Source organism: Callithrix jacchus, chromosome 14, assembly GCF_049354715.1.
Source record: "Callithrix jacchus isolate 240 chromosome 14, calJac240_pri, whole genome shotgun sequence".
Classification (NCBI taxonomy): domain Eukaryota; kingdom Metazoa; phylum Chordata; class Mammalia; order Primates; family Cebidae; genus Callithrix; species Callithrix jacchus.
The window spans coordinates 96,259,018-96,282,278 of NC_133515.1; the positions used below are offsets into that span (position 1 = coordinate 96,259,018).

Here is a 23,261-nt window from a genome sequence, read left to right on the forward strand (position 1 = left end):
CTGTGTATATTGTTTGGCAGGAGTTCATGGGGGAAGATAAACTAGCACATCTTGCCAGGATTCTATTACTCTTGACCCTGACCTTGGCTGGAGGCTGTTTCCAGTTACACTCCATCTTAAAGAAAGACATCACCTACTCTTTCCCTAAGTTTCCCTCTTCCCTTCTCTTTTTAGTTGTCCCAAGCACAATGCCTGACTGGAGGGAAGAAACATCTGTTGGCTACTGCTTTTCATTCTTAGCTTTCTCATCTGAACACCGATACTCAAATGATACCATAAAACCTTTAGGAACTGGAGGCTCACTTTTAGAAAACACTTGATCTTTACACAATGTTGTTCACTGTGATTATTTTTTTTCCCCCTGAGTGATGACTCAACTTAACAGTGCCCTCTCTGCAATATGAGGTTCCTCAGCTTTCAGGGTATGGTCTACCAGGGTGGCATTTTCATCCCTCACTACCACCAGCCTAGACTAGCCTCACTTCACACATTCTTCAGGGGAAAAAATAAATTTCCTATTAAAGTGGCACCATAAACTACAAAGCTTGGGGAGACTCACGGGGTGTGGACAAGGGCTTCATGCACAGATTTTTTTTTTCTATATAGTAATTGTAACTGAAGCAGAATACTACAATTTTGAAAGTCTTGGATTTAATAGTACCCTTAAAAGTGAAAATAGTGACTATGTTGGTTCTGGGGGGCCTGGGAGTTCTTGCACTGCTACAAAGAAGTATCTGAGATTGAAAAATTTATAAGGAAGAGATTTGATTGGCTCACAGATCTGCAGGGTGTACAGGAAGCATGATGCTGACATCTGCTCAGATTCTGAGGAGGAGGTCTCAAGAAATTTACAAACGTGGCAGGAAATGAAGGGAAAGTGGCTCATCTTACATGGCAGGAGCAGGAGGAAGTTGGGAGGAGATGCTACATACATTTAAACAACCAGATCCCAGGAGAATTCACTCACTATCACGAGAACAGCACCCAGTTCGAAATCTACTTTCAAGATTCAATCACCTCTCACCCGGCCCCACCTCCAGTAGTAGGGATTACAATTCTACATGAGATTTTGGTCAGGACACAGAGCTAAGCCATATAAATGGCTTATATTAATATTTTTCAAGCAGTTACCATATGTTTTCTTTAACATGTATGTCATTTTATTCTTAAAATAATCTAATGTAGTATTTCCCAATTTTACTTGTGAGAAAACAAAAGCTTGATGAGGATAAGTAATTGTCCTTTGGGAAATTAAATGGTAACTCATAAAACAAAGTTTGAATCCAGCTCGTTCCATTCCAAAGATTGGATTTCCCGAACCCTGGCTCTGCTCCACTGCAATGTGACATGACAGTGAGAGATCTGAAATAGTTGGGAAAAAGGGAAAATTATGATGAATAAAATATCCTTAGGCAATTGACTATTATTTGAGATTTTTTTTTACTCTTACAGCAAAATGTCAACCTCTAATTGTTAGGTATTATTTTAAAATATTCATGAGACCCATTCTCATACATAGGGACCTTATTATTTCCCTGTGTAGAGATACAAAAATCTAACCTAATTCCAAAATATAGACATAACAGTTACATTTTTGAGTGCTGCTGTTTTCGAGTTTTTAAAAAATGTGTTCTAGCCCAGGTGTGGCAACTCATGCCTGTAATCCTAGGACTTTGAGAGGCCAAGGCGGGTGGATTGCCTGAGTTCAAGAGTTTAAGACCAGCTTGGGAAACCCAGTGAAACCCCATCTCTACTAAAAAAAAATAAAGTAAAATAAAAATAATAGCTGGGTGTGGTGGTGCGCACCTATGGTCCCAGCTACTCAGGAGGATGACACAGGAGAATTACTTGAACCCAGGAGGCGGAGGTTGCAGTGAGTCAAGATGGCGTCATTGCACTGCAGCCCGGTGGACAGAGCAAGGCTCCGTCTCAAAAAACAAAAACAAAAAACATGTTCTAGGCAAAAACTAGAGAACACATAAATAATATGGAAAATAAAAATCCCTCAGAATCTCAACACAGTAATAAAAGTTGCCTGCTCCTTTTTTTTTTTTTTTTTAACCTATGTGGTGTTTCGGTTTAATGCAGACATCCTTCATCGCAGAGTGCAGTAATGACATGGTTCATAACTCTTTTGCCACTGCCTTTTTCCTTGGTCACATCTTTAATATTTTTGAAAACATGATTCTTAAATCTAGCTGATGCACATTGTATGAAAGGTACATAATTTATCTACTGCTTTCTTCTTAAGCATTTGGATTTTTGCTGGATCTTCACATAGTGACCAAACCAGGTACATAAAAAATACTTTTACATATTTCTAATTATTTCTCAGAGTCTAGAGTGCTAACCATTTTCCTCCCCAGTGAAATAAGTAGGGCAAAGAATCTAAGCAGGTTTAAGACCCTATATGAACAATGCAAATCTGTCGCACAATTAAGGTATTTTAAATTTCCTTAGGTGGCATACAGGAGTCTGCATTTGCCTACACATTCGCCTCATCAGATGGTGTCAATCTTTGCTAATACCACAGGCAAAGAATGGTCATCTCTAATTTTTTATAAACATTTGTGGAATTAAATTTGTTTACAAATATATTTTGAGTGTTTTAAAAATTATTCTTAATTTTCTGTTTTACTTTTTTGCCCATTTTATATAAGAAACCTGAAAAAATTTCTAAAGATATTTGAAATATTAATGTGTTAAGGTTAATCTTTGACACAAATATTTTCCCAAGTTTCTGCCTTCGAGTTTTTGTCTACAGTATAAGTTGATGGAATATTTTTGTGTGATAAAATATATCGATTTTATTATTTATTTATTTAGCTTGCTGTCATTTATTTGCTTGTCATTTTCTTTGTGCATATGCCTGTGTGTGTGTGTAATAAACCTTCCCGACTTCAAAGCTGGGTACCTATTTACTTTTTTTTTTTAGTGTCTCTTTTTGTATTTAATTTTATATTAATTTAAAATTAATAGTGACATATGAAATGAGTTAGAAATTTAACTATGTATTTTCCCCAACTAGTTGCCCTGTTTATTATTCCTAGTGAATAAAAATGAAGAAGAATGGACAGCTATAAAACTGAGTCTTTTCATCCAGGGAAAGAAGGCGGCTATATTTTTTTTGATTTTTAAATTTTCAGTGAAGTTTTACTGTATTCTTTGCACATTTTTGGCAGGTTGAATGTTTTGTAGATGTTTTTATTGTTAGTATAAATAGAATATTTTCCAAATGTTTTCAAATTGATTTGTGGATTCTCATGAGAAAACTACTGATTTTAATTTTTTGTATTATTCTATTAACTTTAAGCTATTATTAATTCTAATAAATTTTAGTTAAATATCTCCTGAATTTTTTTTTAAATTTAGAAACCCAAGTTATTGTTGGTAAATGCCTCTGTGTGTATGTATATTTGTGTGTGTATTCTCTCAAAAGCAATTTCTGGCATTTTCTCTATGCATTGTACAAACAACAATATAAACAGCCAATAGATATATAGAAAAAAGTAAACCTCCTTACTAATAAAATACATAGAAATTAAAGTAACAAATTTACAATTATATTTAGTCTATACTCTATGCCTTCTGCTTCTAGCACTGAACATCATTACATGAATACTATATTAATTCTAATCTTGAATTATTAAATTCTAATCATCTTTCAGTCATTTTTAAAAGAAGGAAACCCTAATATAAAGAAAATGAAAGTCTGTCTCTGTGGTCATCTATGATATGAACAAACACTTTCTTTCCTTTTATAACTCCTTATCTGTGCATGTTGGCGTACAAATTCAATACAATAGAAGCTGAAAGCTGGGATAAAAATTTCAAGGCTGGTTGGATAAGAAAAGTGTTCAGTTGCACAGAAATGATAAGACAAGTTATTTTTTTATCTAGTAAATGAATCCCATAGACTTCTTACATGGTTTCTGCTGTACATCAGTTTTAAAGGTCAGGGCAGTGGTAGTCCTGTTTAAATCTTAGAATATCTCCTAAATCCCCAGTTCTCTGAAGTTAGCTAAACCTAAACTGTTTAAGTCCCTGAGAACTTGTCAACCTAATGCTTTAATAATAGTAACATCTCTAAAACAAAATTTGCTCACAGTCAGCAGTCGGTAATTTCTTCTTAGTCAGGGTAGAATTCTTTCATAGTATTCTCTAAAAACTTGTTACTTGTAAACGTTACTGTATTATCCTATGTTTTCAAAACACAGGCAATAAGATATTTGTATTTCTAGAGATAACCTCAGCTGTGAAATCAGATGACATGTTTTAAAATATTATATAATCCATGGTCAAATTATAAGCAATTTTAATTAGCTTTAGAAGTTAAAAATATTTTCTATCATTAAGAGATTATAGAATTGTTGCCTTCTAAATGAAAAGGGATTCTATTAAAATTTTATGTTTTTAGTGAGAACACAAGGGCACAGGGAAGGGAACAGCACACACTGGGGCCTGTCTCTGGGCAGTGGGAGGGAGAGCATCAGGGTAAATAGCTAACGCATGTGAGGCTTAATACCTAGGTGATGGGTTGATGGGTGCAGCAAACCACCATGGCACATGTTTACCTATGTAACAAACTGGACATCCTGCACATGTACCCCAGAATTTAAAATACAATAAAATTAAAATTAAAAAATAAATAAAGAAAATTTTAAAAAGTTAAAACATAAATTTATGTTCTTGATATAGAAAAATCTTCTTATTTTATTTTATTTTTTTTCTCTTGCCATGTTTATGTAAGGGCAAGAAAATTAAGAACTGAAAAGCAAGTATGGTCTATTTATTTCTTCACCCCACACTGTATCTCTGCAATTTATTTCTATAATGCAGGCAGGGTACTAGGGAAGATGATAAAGATTATGAAAAAATATATACTGGCCAGGTGCAGTGGATCCCGCCTGTAATCCTAGCACTTTGGGAGGCCGAGGCAGGTGGATCACCAGGTCAGGTGTTTGGGACCAGCCTGACCAACATGGTGAAACCCCATCTCTACTAAAAATACAAAAATTAGCTGGGTGTGGGGGTGTGCACCTGCAATCCCAGCTACTCAGGAGGCTGAGGCAGGAGAATGGCTTGAACCCTGGATGTTGCAGTGAGCAGAGGTTGTGCCACTGCACTCCAGCCTGGGTGATAGAGTGAGAGTCTGTCTCAAAAAAAAAAAAAAAAAAAAAGATATATACTAAGAGAGCAAGACATTTCACAACCTTAAGAGAAATGTCACTAAGTATTGATAGAAAAAAAAAGTTAGAGTGTCAAAGTTGAAGGTAGTCTTAAGGAGATAAATCTATATATTCTAATTTTAAATCTGATTCTAGAATAGGATATATTAGGAGATATTGAATTAAAGAAAAAATATAGGGCTAGTTCACACTTTGATTTACAACAGTTAAAGTTGACTAATAAAGGAATGATACTGTGCCTTAATGTCTATACATTAAGGTAATCAAAACAATGCAACATAAGAAAGTCCAAATTAGACTCAAGAACACAGAGAGCATTTTATAAATGATAAAGATGGCATGACAAGTTAATGGGAGAGAATAACGATTAGAAATTATATTGAGAAAACTAGCAACCAATTAGGGAAAAAAAATAAAGTAACCTGCATGCTTCATTCCTTTCATTAAAATAAATTCAAATTGATCAAAGAAAATAAAACAATAGGTAGTGTAAAATATATCTATATGGATAAAAGCTTAGAGTGGTGAAGATGACTCTAAGCATTACATAAAATGCAAAATTCATTAAATTAATAAATCATTAACAAAATAATGAAGTCAAAAGGCAAACAGAAGAAAACATACTTGCATCATAGATGATCAAACACTGAGCTGATAAATACAAAATATAAACAATTCTTAAAAATCAAACAGCAAATAATTGACTCAGGAAAAATATGAACAAAGAATATAAACAAGAAAGCACTGTGTAAGAAATACAAACAACCAATAGATATATAGAAATAAAATCAATGTCCTTAGTAATAAAATACATGCAATTTAAAATAACAGTGAAATAATACCGTGTTTGGCATAGAAACTGGCAAATATAATCAATTTTGCCAACATTTGACACTGATAAGGATATCAGGAAAATACCCTTCTATTTACTACTGATAGGAACATACTAAAAATTATCTTTTTGAGTGGAAATTGGAGATATAAATCAAACAAATATTCATGGCTTTTTATTCTATGCAACATAATGTTCATTGTAAATTATAACTTTTCATACTAATAAAACATGAGAAATAATCAAATAGTCTAATAATAAATCTTTTGTGATACAGTCATGCCATAGACTATTATGTCCCATTAAAAATGAGGAAAATAAGGTAGATTTTATACATATACTCACATAAAAATGCTCCAAATATATTGTTAGTTTAAAAATAAACAGTTCATAATATATTTTGTATAATTTTTTCTTTTTTTTTTTGAGATGGAGTTTCACATTGTTCCAGGTTAGAGTAGAATGACTAGGTATCGGGTCAGGGCAACCTCCATCTCCCGGGTTCAAGCAATTCTGCCTCAGCCTCCCAAGTAGCTGGAATTACAGGCACCTATCACCATGCTCAGCCAATTTTTGCATTTTTAGTAGAGACAGGGTTTCCCCATGTTGGCCAGGGTGATCTCAGATGATCTTCCCACCTTGGCTTCCCAAAGTGATGGGATTACAGGGGTGAACCACCAATTCTGGCTTATATTTCATTTCTGCTTTTTAAAAGCATTTATATTTTACAACTACATTCACGACTCACCTCTCTTTCTTATCTCTGTCTCTCTCTCTCCATAGTCTACACTGGAAAATCTGAAAAATACCAAAATTTATCTGTGATTATTAGGGATATGTGATTTTTTTAGTGAACTAACACTTTTGAATGATATATCATTATATTTTATAATTTTTTACTATGGGAAATGTTTTTACTTAAAAATATGAGAAAGTTTAAAAGAAAACATTATTAAAAATATGTGAAAACATGGACAATGAATAAATTTCATTTGTTTTGGAAGTATATTTGGGATAATTGCTTTTTTTTTTCATTTACTGACATCTTCAATTGCTACAACATCCTTTGTGCTATAAACCATCAAAAATGATCATTTGGAATGGATACAAATTGCTAACTTCCTTCTACTTTGCCTTAGTGTTACTGTAGAGGTTGAAACCTAAAAATGACATTCCCAAATTCCTTGGCAAATAAGCTTTCAGATGTCATTTACCTTTGATCATATAGATTTACTCGTGTAAAAGCTACAGACTCCCAAGCATTCAAACTGCAAGGTAAATGATGAAGATGATGATGGTAAAGATGGTAATGATTATGATGGTGATGGTAATGGTGTGTATGGTAATGATGGTGATGACAGTTTTCTGCAGCAGCCTCAGCATATGTCCTAGTGATGACTAGCTGCCTTCCTAAGAATCAACAGAATTTAGGTCATCCATTTTCCCTCTTCTGGAGCTGGCAGCAGTGGTAGCAATTTCTCAGTTCAGTGTTTCCCTGATAATAAAAGAGTCTCTGAATTGCCCTGGGTCTGCTCAAGTCAGAGTCTGTTTCTTCAAACATTCAAAGGATTCTTCTAAGCTAGATAATATCCACCAATGAGTCTCCTTGTTCTTAAACTAGAGTGTTGGCTAGGACCTAAGTTCTGATTGAGGTATTGCCAAATAAATAAGTGAAGAGATGAAAACACATAGAAAACAAACATAAAGTACCTGGGTAAAAATGAGCAAATATACATTGCTAGTGAAACATTTATATGGCTTCATAAAGTATATATGACCGAGTCACTACTAACAACCTTTCTAGATGAATTGAAATTATAGATTCTGAGATTTTTTTTTAAGTTAGGCTTAAACCTTTCAATAACTACTTTTATTGTGTTCCATTTTATTGCACTTTATAGAAATTACATTTTTACTAATTGAAGGCTGTGGCAACCTTGCTTCAATCAAGTCTGTGCAACAATTTTCAAACAGCATGTTTTCAATTCATGTCTTGTGCCACGTTTTGGTAATTTTCACAATATTTCAAGTTTTCCATTATTATTACATCTGATATGGTGCTCTGAGATCAGTGATGTTCGATGTTACTATTGTAATTGTTTTGGGGAGAAATGAACTATGCTCATATAAGTCTGCAAACTTAATTGATAAATAGCATGTGTGTTACAGATGCTCTATCAACAGGCTGTTTCCCCATCTCCTTGTCTCTCTGTGGGCCTTCCTATTTCATGAGACACAAACATATTGAAATTAAGCAATGTGGTAACCTTAAAATGGTTTCTGAATGTTCAAGTGAAAGGAAGAGTTGCACATCTCTCACTTTAAATCAGAAACTATACATAAATAAACCTAGTGGGGAAGGCACACCGAAAGCCAAAATAGGTCAAACGTTAGACTTCTTGTGCCAAACAGCCAAACCGTAAATTCAAAGGAAATGTTCCTAAAGGAAATTAAATCTGCTACTTCAGTGAACAAATGACTGATAAGAAAGCAAAACAGTCTTACTGCTAATATGGTAAAAAAAAAATGTTTAAGTGGTGTAGATAGAAGATCAAACCAGCCACAACATTCCCTCCAAAGTTCAAAGCCTAATCCAGAGCAAGGTCCTAACTTTCCTCAATTCCATAAAGACTGAGAGAGGTGAGGAAGCTGCAGAAGAAAACTTGGAAGCCAGGTGAGGTTGGTTCATGAGGTTTAGGGAAAGATGCCATATTCACAAAATAAAGTGCAAGGTGAAGCAGCAAATGCTGCTATGAGGCCACAGCAAGTTATCCAGAAGAGCTAGCTAAGATTACTGATGAAGGTGGCTAAATAACAGAGTTTTCAGTAGATGCAACATCCTTATATTGGAATTTTAACAGCTAGAGAGAAGAAGTGAATGCTTGCTTTAGATGCTTCAAAGAATAGGCTGACTCTCTTGTTAAGGGCTAATGTAGCTGGTGACTTTAAATTGAAGCCAATGCTCATTTACCATTCCAAAAGTTCTAGGACCATTAACAATTATGCTAAATCCACTCTGCCTGTGCTATATAAATGAAACAATGAAGCCTGGGTGACAGCATGATTTGCTGAATATGTTACGCCCATTTGAGGAGATTACTACTCAGAAAAATAAAATTCTTTCAAAATATCGCTGCTCACTGACCATACACCTGATTACTCAGGAGCTCTGATGGAGAGGCACGAGGAGATGAATACTGTTTTCATGTCTGCTCACACAACAACTGTTCTGCAACTCAGGGATCAAGGAATAATTTCGACTTTGAAGTCTTATTATTTTAAAAATGTATTTTGTAAGGCAATAGTACCAGAGATTGAGGTTTGTTACATTGATTGACTCTTCCTCTCACAAAAAAAAATTCTCTGCAGCATGTGATGCTGTTTGGTAGCAATTTTTTTTTTCAAAACGGAAGTCAATTCTCACACATTCTGCCACTGCTTTATCAATCAAGTTTCTGTACTGTTCTTAATTCTTTGTTGTCATTTCAACAATGTTCACAGCATCTTCACCAGGAGTAGATTCCATCTCAAGAAACCACTTTCTTTGCTCATCCATAAGAAGCTACTCAACTTAAAGTATAATAAAAAATACAATTAAAAAAATCTTTTATCATGAGATTTTGGCAATTCAGTACATCTTCAGGCTCTGTTTCTAATGTGAGTTTTCTTTCTGTTTCTACCACAGTTACTTCTTTCATTGGGCCCATATAATAAGACGTAGGGGAAAGTGTGATGGGGCTACTTGCTCCCTCACTTCTAATAAGTAGTTAAATGAAAAAGTCCTTTCCTCCCTCCCTCATCCCTGAAAGTTGTCTTTTTTGAATGTGATGCCAGGACTCTCTGGCATGTCTTATAAATGTTAAATAAAGTCAGGTTGAGGATGAAAGGGGGAGAAAGCCAAACTACACAGCCTTCTTCAACTGGGCTCTGCTTTGGAATCACAAAACAAAGATATGGATATTTTCTTAGAATACAGTAAGAGTGATAGTAAACAGTACTACTACAGATGCATAGAAGTTCATTAATTACATGCAATAGATGCCTTAAGGCATTAGGGCTCAATTCTCTGGAGATCCAGTTAAGAAAAGCTCCATAATGAGTGGGATAATGGTACTCACTGTTATTATTCTGTATTTCTTTTCATGAAAAATAGTACATTTCTTTATTATTTAAGGTAATTAGAGGTGGAATTTTCTGAAACTTGCAGCTGAAAGCAATTTAGCTCATACACCCCTTACCATGAGACATAATGAGTTTCGCTTCACCTCTCTGTTTCCTTGTTGATGGACATGGGAGCCAATATGAAGTCAGTAAGTATTTATTGTCAGCAAAGAAGTTTGACATCTTTAAAGGTATAAATCATGGCTCTGTTAAAAGTTCCTTTTAGAAAGGTGATAATTTGTTAGGTTCATTCAGACCCTGAAATTTGAAAACATTTTATTCATCATTTAGAGAAACAAAACTAGATTGTCCTGAGCACTGTTAGGATGAATAAACATTTAACATTTAATGATTTAATAACTAGCCATGAGAATAATTCAGTCCCAACAATTGCTGACTGTTGACAGTGTAAGTGTAAATATAACCTCCATTCATGCATTTGCTGACAAGCATTTAGAAGCTTGAGGATGGGAATGGCAAGTGTGTATCAAGCATGGGGCAATTTGTTTAAGTTGGACATTGCCTTGAGGGGAAGGCAGGAACAGTGTTTTCTCAGCAAAGTTTTTTGCCTTACAGAGATGATGAGAGACACCTAGAAAACAGGAACAAAGAGGCTTTGTGGAAGCTCAGTTGATGAGATCTCTGAACTAACCCTCAGTGTTACTTAGAATGGACATCACTTTTCTTTAACACTGTGCTGAAGATTCTCCCCAGTGAAGTTAGGCAAGAAAAAAGAAGCATCTAGATTGAAAAAGAAGTAAATCTCTCTAGTCCTAGGTGACATTGACAGTCTATGTAGGGGATTCGATTAAATATACTAAGTTGAGTTATGAGATCAATGCACAAAAACTCATTGTATTTCTATCTACAGGCACTGAACAATTAAAAATTAAAGTAAAAATTTAAAAATATTACCAAAATATGAAATACTAAGGGATAAATCTGACAAGTAACATGCAAAATCTATATGCTGAAAACTTCCAAACATTATCTAGAGAAATTTTAAAAGATCCTAATAAACTCAGAGATACACTGTGTTCATAATTTGAAAATTGAATACTGTTAAAACATTAATTTTTCTCAAATTGACCTAAATTTCCATTAAACATATGGTTTTTGTTTGTTTGTTTTAATAGAATTGGACAGGCTGGTTCTAAAATTCAAATAGAAATGCAAAGGACCTATGTAGAAGAGCCAAAACAACTTTTTAAAAGATAAAAATGTTGGAGGATTTACATTATGTGATTCCAAACATTGTTATAAAGCCACATCAATTGGGACAGTGTAATATTTATCTAAATACAGACAAATGGAATCACAGAATAAAAGGGAGGTCCAGAAATAGGTTCAAACATATATGTGTAACATATTTTTCCACAAAGGTTCAAAGGCAATACAGTGGGGAAAGACTATATTTTTTAACAAATCAGAAAACTAAACAAAAAAGTTTCAATTAATACATTTTGCCAATTATAAAAATTAACTCAAAATTGATACCATATCTTTATTTATAAACCAAAATCATAACTTTCAGATTAAAACACAGGAGAAAACTTTTGAGGTTTCAAGTACATTTAAGTTATTTCAAATGTTGATAACTTGGATGTCATCAAAAATAAAAACTTCTCTTTTGAGACACGGTTTTAAAGTAAAGGAAACTATAAACTGGGAGAAAATATTTGATAAAGAACAAATATCTGATAAAGAACTTGATTCCAAGTTCATAAAATAATTTCAAAATTCAATTACAAGGAAACAAGCAATTCAATAAAAAAACTGAACAGATATTATTGATGAAGATGTACAAATAAAAATAAGCCCATGAAAAAATGTTCAACATTATTAATCATTAAAGAAAGGCAAGTTAAAATGAAAATGACATACCTACTACAATGGCTAACATCAAAAAGACCGATAATCTCAGATGCTGAAGTGTTGAAAAGGGTGTGGAGAAACATTTTGGTGAGAATGTAACACAGAACAGCCATGTTGCAAAATAGTTTGGCAGTTTCTTAAAGATGCAGCTGCTATACGATTATTATAGTCTTATGCATTTACCGAAGAGAAAAGTACATATCTATAGAAATACTTCAACGCAAATGTTCACAGAAACTTTATAATACTCAAAAGTAGACAACAACCCAAATATCCATCAACAAATAAATGAATAAACAAATTGTGTCATATCCATACCGTGAAATACTCCTCACATATAAAGGAATGAACGATTGATACACTCAACAACATGGATAAACCTCAAAATAATTATGTGAAATGCAAAAAGAAGGCCAGGTCAAAAAGAGTACATACTGTATTACTTCATACATATAACACTTTGGAAAAATGCAAGCTAACAATATCAGAAAGTATATTGGGGTTTGCTTGGAGACATGAGCAGGAGTGTGGAGGGGATGTAGAGAAGGATGAAAAAGGAGTACAGGGACATGTTTGTGTGTGATGAATATTCTCATTATCTTGATAGTGGTGATAAGTCTATACATATGTTACAATGTATCTAGGTTATAATGTATAAAATCATACTACTTACTTCTAGGTTGTTTATGTCAATTACACCTCAATGAATCTGTTAAAATAATTCAGAAATGTTATGAGTCATCATAAAAGGGAAGGTCAGAGTGCTATGGGAACATAAAATGTGGCAACTTCCTCTAGGCTCCTTCTCAGGGCACCTACCTAAAGTAATAACAGGCTACATAAGGCATTGGGAGCTTTTTGAAAATCTAAGAAGGAATTGATATCAAGGAAATGAAAAGCCAAGTCAATGACTGGAGATAACTTAAAAGCATCAGATATAAGCAAAGTAGCACATTTAGATATATTTTCAGATTTAATAAAAGTTATGTTAACAGTAACTTAAATGAATCATGTTTTATATCACATTTATTATTATTAGAAAAAATCCCCAGCCCCTATTATGCACTGAGTATTTGCATAGTCTCTGGATATATAGATATGAAATATGTATATATATATATATATATATATATATATATATATAGTATAGAGAAAGCGTGCACTAGGAATAATATGAACAATGATAATCAAACATTAGTGAATATTTAAATAGCATAAAAAGTTGCACCGCATTGTAATTAGTGTTAAGTAAGACAAGATTTCATCAGGGTTGCATGTAGCATGTGACATGTGCAGAAAATGGATTCAACAAGAGCACCTAGATATACTAAACTCACTACTTTACACTAATAATTAAAATTTCTTAATGTGTGTAAGAATGCTTATGCCATCAGGTGAGCACATCCTCTCCCAGGTTGGAAAGACTAAAATTATTTCTAGAATTTTGCATTGTAATCACGTAGCCAGAGCTGAGCATTGGAAAAGAAGACTCTATCTCTACTATAGAAATAGACCTATCAATGCTAAGCCCAGTCCATTTGAGTATCCTTTCTTCTGGACCATGAGGGAGTCACAAGTCTGTCATTTTTTTGTTTTTCCTTTAAAAATCAGGAAATGAAGCATCTTTCTTCTGTGGTGCATATTTTATGGGTGAAACTGTGTCCCCCCAAATCTCTGTATTGAAATCCTAGATCCAGTACCTCAAAAGGTGACCCTATTGAGAAATAGGGTTTTTGCTGATGATCAAATTAAGATGTGATCACTGGGGTAAGCCCTAATTTAATATGGTACATATACAGAAAAAAGGCATTTGAAGATAAAGGCATGGATTGAGGTGATGCATTTATAAGCAAAGATGTCAAAAATTGCCAGAAAACTACCAGAAGCCAGGAAAGAGTCATGAAACATAGTCTCTTTCACAGCTCTTGGAGTGAATCAACATTCCATTACCATGATCTTAGACTTCTAGCTGCAGAGCTGTGAGAAAATACATTTATGTTGTTATTTTTAGTATTTTGTTTACTGAAAACTAATAGACAAATTTTCTTCCATGATGTTGGTACAATGTTTATGCCTAGTTTTTCTTTCTATGCCCTAGACTATATCCTTTGGTTAGATTTCTACACCTACCGCTGTGGTTCAGAAGATACTCTGTCTCCTAAAAGTCTCCTAAAGGGACTTCTGTGGAAATATCCCATCCACTCTGATTTAATTTTACTGGTTTAGCTCTTAGCGGTAGTGGTAGTTTTCACATAAAAGTCATATTCTCTCACACTTTTTATAATGCATTGGTATAAAGCACTATTTTGGGGATAATCTGATTTTTCATTTGGCTACCCAAGCACCCTGTGAGATAAAAAGAATCCTATCATTCACACCTTATATCCAAATTGAGGTATTAACTTTGAGCAAAGAACGATTCACGAATTGGGCAGCACTCAGAACCAGACATTCAGAGAGCTCTGCTCTACAATATGGGCCATGAGAATTTACACACAACAGTGGAAGTAATGTACCGAAATAGCTTGATTTATTACAGCTAGGCATTTGCCTCATTTGAACATGATCTGATGAGTTGGCATCATGTGATTGGCTGAAGTTCTTATGATTGGTTGAGACCTAGCTGTTACAAAACATAGACTCTTAGGTTGCAGTTTCTTTTTATTTTTCTTTTTTTTATATGGAATCTCGCTCTCACTCTGTCACCCAGGCTGGAGTATAATAGTGCGATCTCGGCTCACTACAACTTCTGCCACCCAGGTTCAAGCGATTCTCCTGCCTCAGTCTCCTGGGATTATAGGCATGTGCAACCACACCCCGCTAATTTTTGTATTTTTAGTAGAGACAGGGTTTCACCATGTTGGTCAGGCCGGTTTTGAACTCCTGACCTTGTGATCCACCCACCTAAGCCTCCCAAAGTTCTGGGATTACAGGCATGAGCCACCATGCCTATTCTTTTTTTTCCTTTTTTGAGACTAAGTTTCACTCCGTTGCCCAGGCTGGAGTGCAGTGGCACAATCTCAGTGAGTTGTTGCTCACTGCAACCTACACTTCTCGGGTGCAAGTGTTTCTCCTGCCTCAATCTCCCAAATACCTGTGATTACAGGCTCCCACCACGACACCTGGCTAATTTTTGTGTTTTTAGTACAGATGGGTTTTACCATGTTGGCCAGGCTGGTTGCAGTTTCTTATCTAAGAACTCCAAGTAGGAAAACATCTCAGGCCAATTATTTAATTCCTGCTTATTTAATTTATCATAGGCATTCTCATATTAATTGGTTACAAGGGCCAGATCCAAGTCAAAGAGATTTGATTTTCAAACACAAGGCATAAGATACAATGGAGACATCAACAACTTAATAACCCTACAGAGTATTTGACACAATGACCAAATGAAATAAGGTGGAAATGTTGGAATTGAATTACTTATTTGTAATCACCAGCCACCTAAATTCTTGGGTATTAAGAAGAGCTTCCACATCCTTCTTCGATTTAGTTTCTTACAGAGGTTCTTGAGAGTACATTATTGCTTTTGATACTTAACTGAGGTATTAGTAAAGTCCATGCATTCACTCATTTACTCATCCAGCGGCATTTACTAAACCTAGTCTGTTGAAAGCATCACGCCAAGTGTTGTGTATTTAGCGGTAAGCCATACAGGCGTGGTCCCCACTTTCATGTTATACACTGTCTAACAGGAAAATGCTATTTAATAAACACACCATTATAAATTGTGGTAAACATTAAAATGGAAAATAACACCTACCCTGAGTGTAATTAGAAAGAATAATGTAAAACTAAACACCTAAGTACTTTGTATTTTTACTACACATATCAGTCAGGTAAAAGAAATCTAACAGAAAGTTTTAAAAAAGCAACAATACTGGGGAACAGGACACAATTTCAGAAAGAGCAATGCCTAGGCTTGCCTCAGAAGCAATGGGATGCAGGTACACTGAATATTGAATGCTGATACCAGTACTATTTATTTCTGCTTCTCTTGTCTGTTTTTCTCTGTGTGAACTCCATTCACTTCTATTTCAAATCTCCTTTGTCCATTCTGGTGTTTCTAGGCTTATATCTTCATAGCTTGAAGGCAGTTCATGACAAGGGTCTACCTTGCTAGTTCTGGTTCCTTGGTAGAAAAAGTCCCTAAGAAATATTCCAACGGGATTAGAATGAGTGTTTTATTCCAAGGAGCTACCCTTTAATGGTAAAACCAGAAAATAAGTATAGGATACTGAAGCTTAGACAACACTAAAAGAAACTGCATAAAAACGCCAGTTAGCTTAAACAACTTTCACTTAAGTATTTCTTTCAACAATCTAGGCAGCCACTGTGAGCAAGCAAGAAAGGATGAGGGAGGAGGCCATATGCCATTTGCTCAGGAATTGGCTGGAGTCTCATTAGGCTGGCCTCTTTCTGTGCTGTGGCAGTGTTTCCCTTCCCATTACGTTCAGGGTGTGCAAAGCCACAAGCAGCTCTGGAGCAATGCAGGGGGTTACTGCTCTCCTTAGCCTGGCAGAGATGGGGCATGTATACTAATTAGGATCCTGGGAGCTCTTGGAGTGCCTTACATTCCACTGATTGGCAGTCACAAACCTCATCTTTGGATTGGCCACAACCAAAGGTACATTAACTAGTACAGCATTGCCTATATGCATTGTTTACTACTCCTTAGCAGCACATTTGTAACTTTTTGTACTTTCTAAAATATGTTTATCATTTTGGGGTTTGGCAGGTGTTTATCTCCTTTGAGTGAAAGAACCATATGCTTGCCTGTAACAGGGTAAACATATTTACAACTTTATACTTGTAAAAAATGTGTTTATATGCAGAGGTCCATGTTGGGGAGAAAAGCTTACTTACTATTTTTAAGCACAGCAAACATGTTTTTTATTTACTTCTGTTGGAATGATGAGAGAGAACTGTCACAGCCAAGAGGAGCCTAAGGAGACTAGACCACCGAATGGAATGTGATAACCTGGATGGGATTTCATATTAGGCAAAAGCTAAGAAAATCTGAATATAGTATGAACATTAGCTAATAATAATGTTTCAATATTGTTCATTGATTTTGATCAATGTACCATACTAATAATTGGGAAAATGGGTATGTCTCTGTGGGATACAATTTGTACTTGTGTCTGTATAAATTCTATGTAAATCTGAAACTGTTATTTTTAAGAAATCTGAGATGAGACATTCTTTATAAAAATTTATTTCACATATCACAGTGAATCATGTTGTATTCCCACCTCCTCACCAAGGTCAGAAGGATTGGTTATTATGGTTGAAAAGCAGAGAAAAGAAGGGAATGGTGTTCTGAGCCCCACAAAACAGGAGCAATTACATTTTGTTCCAGACATTAGTATTTGAAGACTGAATTTTCAACACCGTCTGTATTTGCTATGAATTATTAATGGTACACAGCTAAAACATAATTTTTCAGTGATAAACTGATGACAGGATCTGAGATTTTCAAAGTACCATTCAATAATACAAATTGCTCTTATGTTTATCTCTAACCACATCTGTTTACAGAATGCATAATAGCTCCTCTTTTCTTTATGTAATGACCCCAAGCTGAGAATCATCATTCCCTCATGGTTTTCTTAAACTCTCTTCCCCCTCTGCTGTTCTTTTTGTCCCTTTTGTTCAACTCTTACAGCAACATTTATTGAATATTAACTCTGTTCTTGTCACTATGCTTAGACGCCATCAACTAATACATCATCTAGTGTGAGTGTGAAAGATACAGGCAAACACAAAACTGAATTCACTGTGCAAGGATAAATAAGGCAGCTGCCTTTCTGTTTTCAAAAGATCTTTCAATGGTTCTAGGTTAGAAGGACAGATTGGCATAAACTAATTACTTAATAGAAGGTCTGATGTAGGATGGGAAAAGTCAGATGATCCATGTTGGTTACGAGGGTATGAAACACTTGATGTGAGGCTCATCCCCTTCCATGGCCCCAGCTTTCTCATGGGGCCATAGGATGAAGATGCTCAACATTTGGGTGCTTAACTATAAGGGCCAGGGGCTCTTTAAGAAATATTTGCTCCATATGATATTTAAAGATTTCTAATTCTCCAAGGATTGGCCAAGGAGGGTTTTCCTGTTTTTCCAAGCTGCCCCGCAGAACGTATTATACTGTCCAGAAATGATGTTTAAAGTTTCAATAGCTTCTGGTTCTCTGGGCCACATCACCTTGCAGTTGCCCTTAAATTGTTTCTGAATCACGTTTCCTCTGGCACGAAGCAGGAGCCCTCGTTTCACATTACGCCTTACAATGCACAGCACTCTCACCCTGCTGCAGAGGAGCTTTAATGTCAGAATGAAAAATGATAAAGCATAAATGAAATAGCAACCACATGTTCTCTGCATTGTGGCCCTGGGCCTGTATGGCCTTTCAAAGCAGCGAGTAAACCAGTTTTGCAGCACTCAGTAATAGAGATAGGGCCTGCTAAAAGGGGAGACTGCCTCTGCAGTCCACAACCTGGGGGAAACTGGGGACCAGAAGGGTTGACTTGCTAGCCAGACTCACCCCAGAAATTGCCACTGTATGTGGAGTGCAGTACGGTGAGGTAGATAAGAAATCAGTGGGATATGGAGAAGGTAGAAGACTAGGTTTAAGTCTCTATTAGATCAGTCCATCCAGTTGATTCCACACTTTGATTGTCAAATCCTTCTTTCCTCTTTATTCCTAGCCTTTCTTGTTCTCAGTTAGGTTCCTGTGCCATCCTTCTGACTAATTGCTACAAGTAATGTGATTGCTTTTAAAAAATGAACTTTTTATGTTCCCTTATAGTAAAGCAAGTCTAGACGTTTTTACACAATTTAAAATTTTCTTTATGATCTTATGTCTCTTTTGTTGACACTTCCTCGGGACACACTCATGTTATGTCTTAACAAACTATTCACAGTTCTCTTGACACACCATGCTTACAGCTGTCTTTACATACCATGCTCATGGACACATTTGTGTCCTTTCCCATGACTTTCTCCAGCTTGAGAAGCCTTTGCCTCACATTGACTGACTGAATAATTAATACTTTTTTCAAGGTTCAATTCAGACATCACCTACTCTGTGAAGCCTATCTGATAGCTGTTATAGAAAAATTTGTACTTCCACAGGTCTCTGGATAAATGTGGTCTCTTCCACATTTATTACAGCATTTGTCTAATTGTACATTGTAAACACTTATTTATAATTCTGTCCTTGGCTTAAAACCATGCACAACTCAAACACAGGGGCTCTTTTCTATCCCTTGTTGTCCAGTGGTGTACTCTCGCCAGAGCCACTCGTTCGCATCTATCCCACCTCTAGGTTCACTGATGGCATGTAGTCCCAAATCAGCCATAGTGAAATTATTTATAGTACAGAAACTGGTGAATACTACAAATCAGCCTCACCCCTCACCTCCCAAGAAACAACTGTGAAACATATACTGGCATTCTTACATTCATCTTCACTGTTTACATTCATCTTCAAAACCTAGCACAGGTTCTGAAATAGTGTTTACCAAAACGAAAGGAATAAGTATATGGATTAATGACCTAGAGTCAATGAATCAATAAATCTACTTAGTCTCATCAGTGCTTTCATAATAAATTTTCATCTGTAAAAGGAGGACATCCTAACCACTTGTACAGAGAATAGAAAGGTGAGATGGATGGAGAAATGTTGAAATACATAAATAGGCTGGGTGCAGTGGCTCATGCCTGTAATCCCAGCACTCTGGGAGGCTGAGGTGGGCAGACCATGGGGTCAGGAAATCAAGACCATCCTGGCCAACATGGTGAAACCCCATCTCTACTGAAATACAAAAATTAGCTGGCCATGGTAGTGTGCACCTGTAGTCCCAACTACTTGGGAGGCTGAGGCAAGGGAATCTCTTGAACCTGGGAGGCAGAGGTTGCAGTAAGCAGAGATCGTACCACTGCACTCCAGCTTGGAGACAGACTGAGTTCTGTCTAAAAAGAAAAAGAAAAAAAAAAAATACATAAAACACATCACATATACAAATCACAAGGGATTCACATTTGTTTCATTATTATCAATAGCTGTGTAGGAATGCTGCCAAATGAGTGATGAAGGGTTGAGGGTGGCCTGAATCCTTCTAGTAGGCCACATACTCTTCTCCCATCCATAGGCTTTAGGTGCCACCTGTAACAATGTCCCTTATACTTCTATGAATTAAACTGCTTACAATATATCCTGTCATCTAGTTTTAAATAGCTTAACTCCTACTAAAGAATTACATAAAATTAATGGTCTTTGAATCTCATTTAATTTGTATCGACCTGCAGCTATGAATCTGATGTTCTGTCCCCAATCACTTTCACTCCCACTTCAGCTTCAAAAGCTAGATCTGTTTGATGCTCTTTCTACTGCCAAAATCTAGAAAGAATTTTTGTTTATTGCAAGGCTATGAACATGTATTGAGAAAGAGAATCTGGGATCTATTCTTGCTAGGCTTCTGAAACCAGAGGGAGCATACTGGCATGAAGAGTGCAAATGATCTTTTGTTCCTTCACCTGCATTTCCAAAGTTGGTTCAGGAATAAAAGATCCAGGAAGCATAAATGTTTACCCTCTACTGTGATGCCTCCTGCTTTTTGACTACACCAGACTTTTTCTACCCTTCTCTACATCTTATTTTAGGCTTTCCCTTTCTGAAACCATTTGGAGAGTGCAACTCTCCCCACACACAGTCAGACACGAACTTCGTATGTATATGAGTGGAGATGGCTCAGTGGACAGAAGAGGGGAGTGAGTAAAGTTAGAGTTGGATCTTGTCACCATTGAACCTGTAAGCCCAAGAAATACCAGGATCGAAATGGCAGGGGAGACTGTCATATAGAGAGTTCAACTTTTTTTTTCTAATTTACTTTAAAAGAAAGTATAAAAGGAAATATTCTATCTAGACAAGGTTATGGGTAATGTTTTCTTCTTGCAAATTTCATAATTTATGATACTTTTAGTAAGTAACATAAATTTAAGATGCATTCTTAAAATAAGTATGAAACAGACATGTTTAACTTGAGGGCTGGGGGAGAATTATTCTGGCATATTTGGAGTGGAGGAAGGTCTTTCCAGATATTTGCCAGCAAGAGAAGGAGTTATGGACTGGTGTTTCTAATAAGAGGCTAAGTCAAAGCTGTGAGAAGCCAGGAGGCTTTTTTCTTCTTGGCAAATCCTCAGGGGATCTACATAAACAGACAGAGATGAGCGTGGGTCTTGTCTTCCATCTTCCACCATTCATTGGTGTGGTTCCCAGGTCAGAGTTGAAGGAGAAGCTAACATCCCCAGAAAGCCTCCTCTTTACCTCGTGTCTGTCTGTCTCTCTCTCTCTCTCTCTCTCTCTCTCTCTCTCTCTCTCTCTCTCTCTCTCCCTCCCTCCCTCCCTCCCTCCCTCTCCCTCTCTCTCTTCCTCCCTCTCTCTCTCTCTCTCACTCTATGAGATTCTTAAGATAAAGCACGAGATTGACATTTGTCAAGGAAAGTAAGGCTGTAGCCCAATAAGCAGCAAAACAGAAACTGTAAAGTATTTTTCCTCTACAGGCACTAGAGTATTTCAGAGTGTTTCCCTTTAACATCCACAGAATATAGCACAGATCCAGGCTTCTGGTAGTTTCTAAATTGAAGCACAAACACGTATATTCATTTATGTAAGAATAAACAGCCTAAAGCCTAGAGCTTTCGTCTTTGGCACCTCTGAAAGTTGCTAATTGAAATATTAGCAATGTAAGGGGTGGGACTGTGAAGGGCAGGGTAGACTGCTGCATGGGAAAGTACAGTCTTGACTATGTGCCCAGGAAAATTTAGAAACAGGAAACTTAGACACAGCCAGTTAAATATAATGTGAGGTTCTGAGCAGGAGAAATTTGATTGTGACTTTGTGAGTGGCACTCTATGATTCTACAAGCTATTGGGCAGTAGATATGATTCAAATCCTGAAGAGGGAGGTAGAATGGCTGGTCCTTCTATTAAAAAAAACAGTTGGCTATGACTTAAGCAAAGAGTCAGCCAGGCTAGTGAGTGGCTGTATTTAACTCCTGCTCCCTTTGATCTCTGTCTTTGGAGGCTGGTCAGAGGATCCGTGATACAAACAACTGAGGCTGGCCTTTGTAACTGAAGTGGCTAGATAGATGTGAGTGCACAGGGGATCCAGTCTTTGCTATTTCAATATTTCTACAGGCATCTCAGTCCTTCCTCTTTGAGAATGCAAATTTGGGGCTAGAAGTAAGACAATTTATTTGCAGAAGCAACACAAAAATGTTCTAAGGGTACTCTAGGATGATAGGTATGGTTTAGCTGTGTCCCCACCCAAGTCTCATCTTGAATTTCTACATGTTGTGAGAGGGACCCAATGGAAGTTAATTGAAGCATGGGGCAGGTCTTTCCCGTGCTGTTGTCACAATAGTGAATAAGTCTTATGAGATCTGATGGTTTTGAAAAACAGGAATTTCCCTGCACAGACTCTCTTTTTGCCTGCTGCCAGCCATGTAAGACATGACTTGCTCCTCTGCCTTCTGCCATAATTGTGAGGCTTCCCCAGCCACGTGGAACTGTAAGTCCAATTAAACCTCTTTCCTTTGTAAATTGCTGAGTCTCAGGTATGTCTTTATCAGCAGCATGAAAATGGATTAATACAACAGTTTTCCAAACTGTGTGCCCAGGTTCCCTAGGATGCCACAGCATGTTTATAGAGAAGCCACAGGCTTTTAAATTTTCTTAATTGAAAAACTTAATTTCAAGGGGGACACAGAAAGGGACACTGCTACCTGCCTTACATCACGTGAACTACTGACTCGAGGTAGGGCACAGTTTTAACATTAGATTGTATCACATTCCTTTCAGTGATGCTGTATTTTTGCAAATCACCAAAAACGGTTTTGGTGGTTGTGGATAAAAGCACATACTGCCTAAAAATTAATATGAAACAGGAAACTAGTGGCAGCATTCAATCTGACTCCAAATTTTGTGGTTTCACAGGGTTCACCAAGTACACATCTCATTAGTGAGTAATTGTACTTTTTTTTCCTTTTTGAGACAAAGTTTTGCTCTTTCACACAGGCTGGAGTGAAGTGGTGTAATATCGGCTCACTGCAACCTCTGCCCCACAGGTTTAAGTGGTTCTCCTGACTCAACCTCCCGAGTAGCTGGGATTGCAGGCATGAACAACCACGCCCAGCTA

At 36.3% G+C, this 23,261-nt stretch overlaps 1 long non-coding RNA gene across 1 annotated transcript in view; it reads right to left on the reverse strand.

The window, feature by feature from the left end:
- The window catches only part of LOC144579181 (uncharacterized), a 386,572-nt gene that overhangs the window by 66,400 nt on the left and 296,911 nt on the right, over nt 1-23,261 (reverse strand). Inside the window, exon 3 of the long non-coding RNA XR_013526149.1 lies at nt 6,770-6,819. This is a non-coding gene — a long non-coding RNA (uncharacterized LOC144579181). The remainder of the gene's footprint in view (nt 1-6,769; nt 6,820-23,261) is intronic.